The sequence below is a fragment of the Phacochoerus africanus genome, chromosome 3 (genome assembly GCF_016906955.1).
Source record: "Phacochoerus africanus isolate WHEZ1 chromosome 3, ROS_Pafr_v1, whole genome shotgun sequence".
In the NCBI taxonomy this organism is placed as follows: domain Eukaryota; kingdom Metazoa; phylum Chordata; class Mammalia; order Artiodactyla; family Suidae; genus Phacochoerus; species Phacochoerus africanus.
This window is the reverse complement of record NC_062546.1, coordinates 106,579,434-106,586,280: the sequence shown is the minus strand read 5'-3', so window position 1 is coordinate 106,586,280 and position 6,847 is coordinate 106,579,434. Positions and strand designations below refer to the sequence as shown.

The following is a 6,847-nucleotide window of genomic DNA, read 5'->3' as shown; positions in this document are numbered from 1 at the left end:
AAACTTTGAAATCATGCTGGTAGCCAGTCATTTATTTTAGAAGAAAACAACAGCAAATACACAAAGTAATTTTCATATCCGTGTGTGTGAGAGAGAATGAGAGAGAGGTTTTTCTTTTGTCTGCTTTTCAAATTCACTTGATGTTAATTAATGTGAAGCTGCTTTAAAAAAATTGAAGTATTAATGTGCTTCACAGCTTTGCTTCCAATTTCTAAAGGTAAGGTCTATTTCTCCTTGATGTTTAATTTCCAGATACTCTACAAAAAATAAAAATGATTCTAAGAATATTAGAATTCTGCTTTCTAAACATTGTCAAGCATGAAAAACAAGCAACTTTAAAACTCTATCTCTAACACAAATAATTCTAGTCATGCGGAACCCTTTCTTGAATCCCCTTTCCTTGTCTAATTTTGTACAAATATCACATTTCATAAACACATGTTGACTCCTTCTTCAAATTCAGTCTGGTAGATCCACTGTGTTCACCATCAACAATTCCCTAATGTCTTGTCTAACAACTGCCAAAAAATAAATAAGATTTGTGGGTCAGAACTTGCTCAGAGAATATTTTTACTGAGTTCTTTGGCTCTCTGCTTTGTTTTCATGATATTCAAAGAAATATCCTTCCCCCCCCAATTTATGTAAGGTTGCAATGGCATTTTATTTAACATTTTGCAGATTTCATCTTCCCCTTTTAGAAAGTCAAAACTCTATTGACGCTTTAAAATACAATGGAAAACATTTCCTAACCCATTATACCTGTGTAGTTCAGATTATGGTTGCATAATCTGAAAAGGCATTGAGCTATAGACTTGTGATTTGTACACTATTATGTATATATGGTATATTTGAACAGTTAGATATTTTTAGTATTAATCAGAATAGGTCCCATTAATCATGAATGTTTCAAGTGACTAATTTTTTTATTATTTATTTAAAAGGTGCTAATTTACTGATAGCAATGTTGCAACTCGGAAACAGTTTGTCAGGCTTAAATCACAGATGAAAGCCTTTGTTCTGTTATTTAAAAAAGGAGTAAGCTATTAATGCTACTCTTAAGGATAGCTTAGTCTTAAATTATGGCATATATTAGTATGACTCTCTATTTACACTTATGTAACATCAAACCCAAATTATATAAAGAACAATTCTTTTTTTTGTCTTTTGTCTTTTTTAGGGCCACACCCGCGGCATATAAAGGTTCCCAGGATAGGGGTCCAATCAGAGCTATAGCTGCTGGCCTACGCCACAGCCACAGAAACATGGGATCCCAGCCGTGTCTGCAACCTACACCACAGATCACAGCATTGCTGGATCCTTAACCCACTGAGCAAGGCCAGGGATTGAACCTGCATTCACAGATGCCAGTCAAATTTGTTTCTGCTAAGCCATGATGGGAACTCCTAAATAACAGTTCTGATAGAGCATTTAAACTTTGAGTAGGCCTGGATATGTATGTGTAGGTTTGTGCATATAAAACAACAAGTCAGCTGCTGTTTTGACATTGGCAGAATACTGTTAGGCAGAAATTAAACAAAGTAAAACTTGTTTGACAGTTGCCTTTAAATGTCTTGCAACATGCTGAAAATTTACTGACTTCATTCTGTATACATCTTTGTCCATGCTTTTTTATTTCCAATTTTCTACTCCTCTTGACCTAGTTGACAAATACCTTCTTTTCACTTCAGAATAAGCTATTAACTGATTAAAATAAAAATAAAGTTTCTGTCTTACAGGATCAGGCAAAATTTCATGCAAGATTAATTGTAGTTATTGTCATCAAATATCACATCAGACAAGTCCCAGAGCTGGCTCTCTACATTTAATGAGAAGAGTCTTTCAGCCTTATATTGCAATTCATTGCATATTGTATTTCTTTTTAAAAATGTAACACCATTCTTATTGTTTTACTGTGTCTGAGTTTGGTAGGGTAGAGAATTGGTTTTTGAAGTTAAAATTGTAATGTTAGAAATTGAGAACATTTACCAGGTAAAACAAATGTGTCTAAAGGTAACTAAGATATAACTGTGTATGTGCAATATGAAGTTCTGTCCCAAATAAGAGCATCCTGAAGGCACTTCTCTACAGGAGGCATTTTTCTAGGCAGAATCTTGCATGTCAGTGCTAATCAGGTCAGTTTTCCACCACAGCAGGCATTAACCTGCAGGATTCTCTCAGGCACAAGGGCATTTCTGACCAGTTCAGTGCCTGTGTATGCATGTGCTACATTTCTATATATTACCCAAGTGGGGTGAAAAATGTTTCCTCTTCCACACTTCTGTAGGTTCATGAATCAGCTGGGCTCTATGGTAATGAAGACATTTTTTTTCTTCAGAGTGAATGTGAGTAATATCTTGGCAGATTCATTATAGCAGTCTACTTTCCATGCCTATTGATCTCTATCATTTCTCTTTAGAATTTTTCTTGGACTACACTGTAAATAGTCATATAGCATAAATACATAAGCAGTACAGTACAAAGTCTGTAGTTACAGGCTCCTTTATGTTTGTAAAAGAAGGGAAAATTTTTAGAGGATGAGTCACGGGAGAAATAAGGGTAAGACACAAAAAGTCTCCTCCTCTGTTTGTTGGGTCATTCACAGCCTTAGCTCAAGGACACAAATGTGCTTACTGCCTCTGGATGAGCAAAAGCATGTTTATTAATTTCCAATTGCTGTTGTAACATATTAACTGCAAATTTAGTGGGTTAATACAAAAGAGTTTTAGCATCTTCCATTAAGGGAGATCAGCAATGCAAAATGTGTATCACTTGGCTATAATCAAGGTGTCAGTGGGGTTGCATTCCATCTAAAGGCTCTAGGGAAGCATTTATTTCTTTGCCTTTTCCAGTTCTAATGGCTGCCCTCATTCCTTGTGGTTTGGCTCCTTTTCATCTTCAAAAGAAGCAATGGCCAGTCATATCTCTCTCAAACCACAATTCTCTGAATCTTATTCTTCCTCCTCCATCCTCCACATTTAAAAGGACCTTGTGATTACATTGGGTCCACTCAGATGATCTAGAGTAATTTACGAGTCCTAAGATCAAGTTATTTGCAACTTTATTCCATCCGCAAACTTCGTCCCACCTTGCCATGTAAAATAACATATTCACAATGCTGGAATGAGGACATTGACATTTTGGGGGAGCCATGATTCTACCTATTCTATCATTTCAGTAAAATTAATGCCCTCTCTATGTAGTCCTATTTATATCTTAATTTATGTGGTCCTCATTTTAAATTTCTGTTGGTTTTGACTTAGGAGGCTGTATGTAGATACATGTTTTATCTTTTCATTCTCCCAGCACCATAAAAATGTTCTTTTTGCTTTGGGAAAACAAAACTCCAATAATAAACATTGGAAACTCATTAACAGACAACATACGCTTGAGAGATTCTTGAATGGTCTAGTTACATTTTCTGAGAAACCATCAGAAGTTTCATGCAAAGAGCTTGAACATTAATCCCCTTCTCCAGCTCCTGTTTCATCACACATTCTCACTGAAACTGTCATTAATAAATGTGAACCTTATTATACTGTGTCTCCTCTTAGCATTTATCCTAGGATTTTCGTGGATAACACTGCTTTCACACTTTTGCCACACCCCTAAATCCCAGTCTACTTTGCTATCTGTATTTCTTGAACATGTCGTGTATTCCTAAGGTTTTTTTGTTTTGTTTTGTTTTGATGTTGCAAATTTTTGGCCTCTTTCAGAGCTTGTTGTTTTCCTATTAAGCACATCGGTGGTGCTTAGCCAAAGAATAAAATTTTGAAGAGTCACTTTACTCATTTATGTTTATAAAACAGGAATTCAGTGCTTTATGACTTATACAAGTGTTTTTAAACCCACTTTAAGAATCAATGAAAACACGAGAATATGAGCATCTTGGATTATATTAGCTATTAATATATAGAGAAAATCATTGAAAAAAAGTAATCCAAAGTATGCTTACTACATGGTTCTTTCAGAATAATCATTTTCTCTAGGTTTTTACATTTACAAGTATGCAAATACACTATATGTTATATAGTAGGATTTGGATAGAATATTACTCTATTTCACAATAAAATTCTTATTAAAGAATATAGACTCCTAAAAAATATTTTCAAATAGAAACTCTCCTTGTTTGTACTTCCTGCTCTTTATCCCATAATATCAGTCACCATTCTGAGACAGCATCAATTCAGAGAGCTTCTTAATGGAAAACACTGAAATACATAATTGCAGAAATTTTTCTTGACATAATTTCTCTTAGTCTTTTTTTTCTGAACCAAGTCATTTGATTTAGAACTTTTAAAATGATTCTATATATTTACCTCATGTTATATTAAAAAAGTAGTTACATCATACCATTTGGAGGGCTTAAAGTATATATAGGTAGTCTCATCTTTTATTTTATTTTTTTGTCTTTTTAGTGCCATACCTGCAGCATATGAAGGTTCCCAGGCTAGGGGTCAAATTGAAGCTGTAGATGCCAGCCTGCACCACAGCCACAGCAACGCCAGATCCAAGCCATGTCTGTAACCTACACCACAGATCATGGCAATGCTGGATCCTTAACCCACTGGGCGAGGCCAGGGATCGAACCGGCAACCTCATGGTTCCTAATCGAATTTGTTTCCACTGTGCCATGATGGGAACTCCAATGTAGTCTCTTCTAACTTATGCTTTAAGTTTGACTTTTATGAACAACAGGAGCACTTAAAACATTTACTTGTTTTGCCATAATAGTAATACAAACATACCTTCTTCAAAGACTTTCTTTGGACCACAGCTCCTTTGACCATTTGTGCTTGATTTCCTGCCCAAGCTGGGTTGTGGAATGAGCATTTGAAAACAAACCTATCTTTCTTAGGCAGGGTACTAACAAAATTGCCTGATGTGAGGGACTCTATTGATCTCTGTCCACACCAAGTGCTGCACTGGAATTGGTTATTTCCTTTCTTCAGTTGTTTGCGAGTCAAGGTCACAGAAGAAATGCATGCTCATGATCACCATGTAAAAAGAAATTTTTCCTCCAGAAGCTGTTAAGTGTCTATCTTACAATTCATATTTGTCATCATGACAGTTATAATGTAACCTGTTTCCTTTCTTGGCTGCAGGACTCAAGGGATAGACATGTCAGAAAACAATATGTAATAGAGGGTTGTTGCCATCTATAATCCCCATGGAGCAACATCTCTAAAAGCCATACCGGTCTGGCTCCCTCTTTGCCCAGAGGGTCCCCTATGTACCTGTAACTTTTCTTTCTAGGATTTTATTACTAGTTTTGGATTTCTCACAATATCGCTCACAAATCATTACTCTTCTAAACTGAAGCTATTCTCTTTACATCAGTAGAGTGATTTTTAACAGTCATTTTTAGAACTATTTGTTATAAACTTCATATGAGATACTAAGATGATTCTTAAATTGGCATCCAATGCTTGATTTAACATCCTTTTAAACCAAAGTGAAAAATTGCTTGAAAATTCAGTTGTTGTATGTGACAAAGCAAATGAGTATTTGACATTAATTTTCATAAGGTATAGATAGATTCAAATATTCAAAAAACTTCTTTTATGAAAATATGTTTAAACTAAACTGGAGTGGTAGCAAAGGAAATTAGATATAAAATTATGAGATAAACTAGGAAAATATACTCTCACAGGTATTTGAGGGGAGAGAGAGATGTAATACAACACTATACTCCTTCAATATGTTCTTCATCTTTTTTTGAAATTTAAAACTATATTTAGAAAGGCTAAAATGTTTGTATGCTAATTTGAACAACTATATTACAAGAAACTACTTGAAAATTCCCTTTTTAATATCCTCTGAAAGTAGGATTCCATTACATGTGATTTGTTCTTTCTTGAGATCGGGGAAAAGATACAACTGATTTTGAAAAAAGTGTTTATTGCTTCCTATCCTCTGTTTGGAGATCTTTATGATCTCTCAGACAGTTCATCCTGAAACAAACCTTTCTTCTCCAAGCCAGCCCTGTGGGCTCACTTTTACAGGCTCTGGGACCATGATGAGAGTTAAGACATGTGACTGTATATTCCCTGGGACTTAAAAAATGTTTTTATATTCTTAATATTTAGATATAAACTAGTATATGTTGCTGTGCACATGCAGATATCTGTATATATGCAGATTAAAGTCATCTTAAACAAGAGTTAATTTTCAGTAAAAAAAAAAAAAGTTTTTTGAATTGTTACCTTACTTCACAGTTATCACTGATTGTGATAAAGATGCAACCCACATGGCTTCTTTATCAACAATCTGAAATAGCACAGTATAATATTTGGCAATAGCTACTGGGATTTCAAACATAAGCCTTGAAAGAAACTAATTCCATTATAATCCAGTCTTCTGTTAACTCTGGCAATATAGCCTATAATAATCACAACTGATTCACCTAATTGCAAAAATAAAATCTCTGTAAATATGACATGTAGAACATGGTTTCACATCTTTATCTTCACATTAAATGTATCCATGGAGCCTTGAAGCATATTGAACTATATTTAAGTTGGAGCATTTACTGTTGTTTTTCTCTTGATAGATAATACATATTTTAGTTAATGCCTCTCAATATTCCTCCTCATCAAAAACCTAAACATTTTAACACCTGTTTCTCAGTTTTTGCCAACTAAACAGACTAGATGTATATCTTACCCACATGTTTGTAGCAACATACACACCCCCACACACACACATATGTACCCCCAATTCAAAATACTGGTGGTGGAGTATGATGCATATTTATATTTTTTAGATCTTCTATATTTCCTCCTGTTAATTATTAAAACTTAATCACTTAATACCTATTTATGAAATTCAATGCTCATATAAGATTGTT

General features: G+C 34.5%; 1 non-coding gene across 1 annotated transcript; it reads right to left on the bottom strand.

Annotated features, from left to right (window-relative positions):
- Window positions 1-5,932: 5,932 nt before the first annotated feature.
- Window positions 5,933-6,053, bottom strand: LOC125123788 (small nucleolar RNA SNORD22). Its single transcript, XR_007134166.1, has one exon. It is a non-coding gene; the product is annotated as a small nucleolar RNA SNORD22 (small nucleolar RNA).
- Window positions 6,054-6,847: the final 794 nt, after the last annotated feature.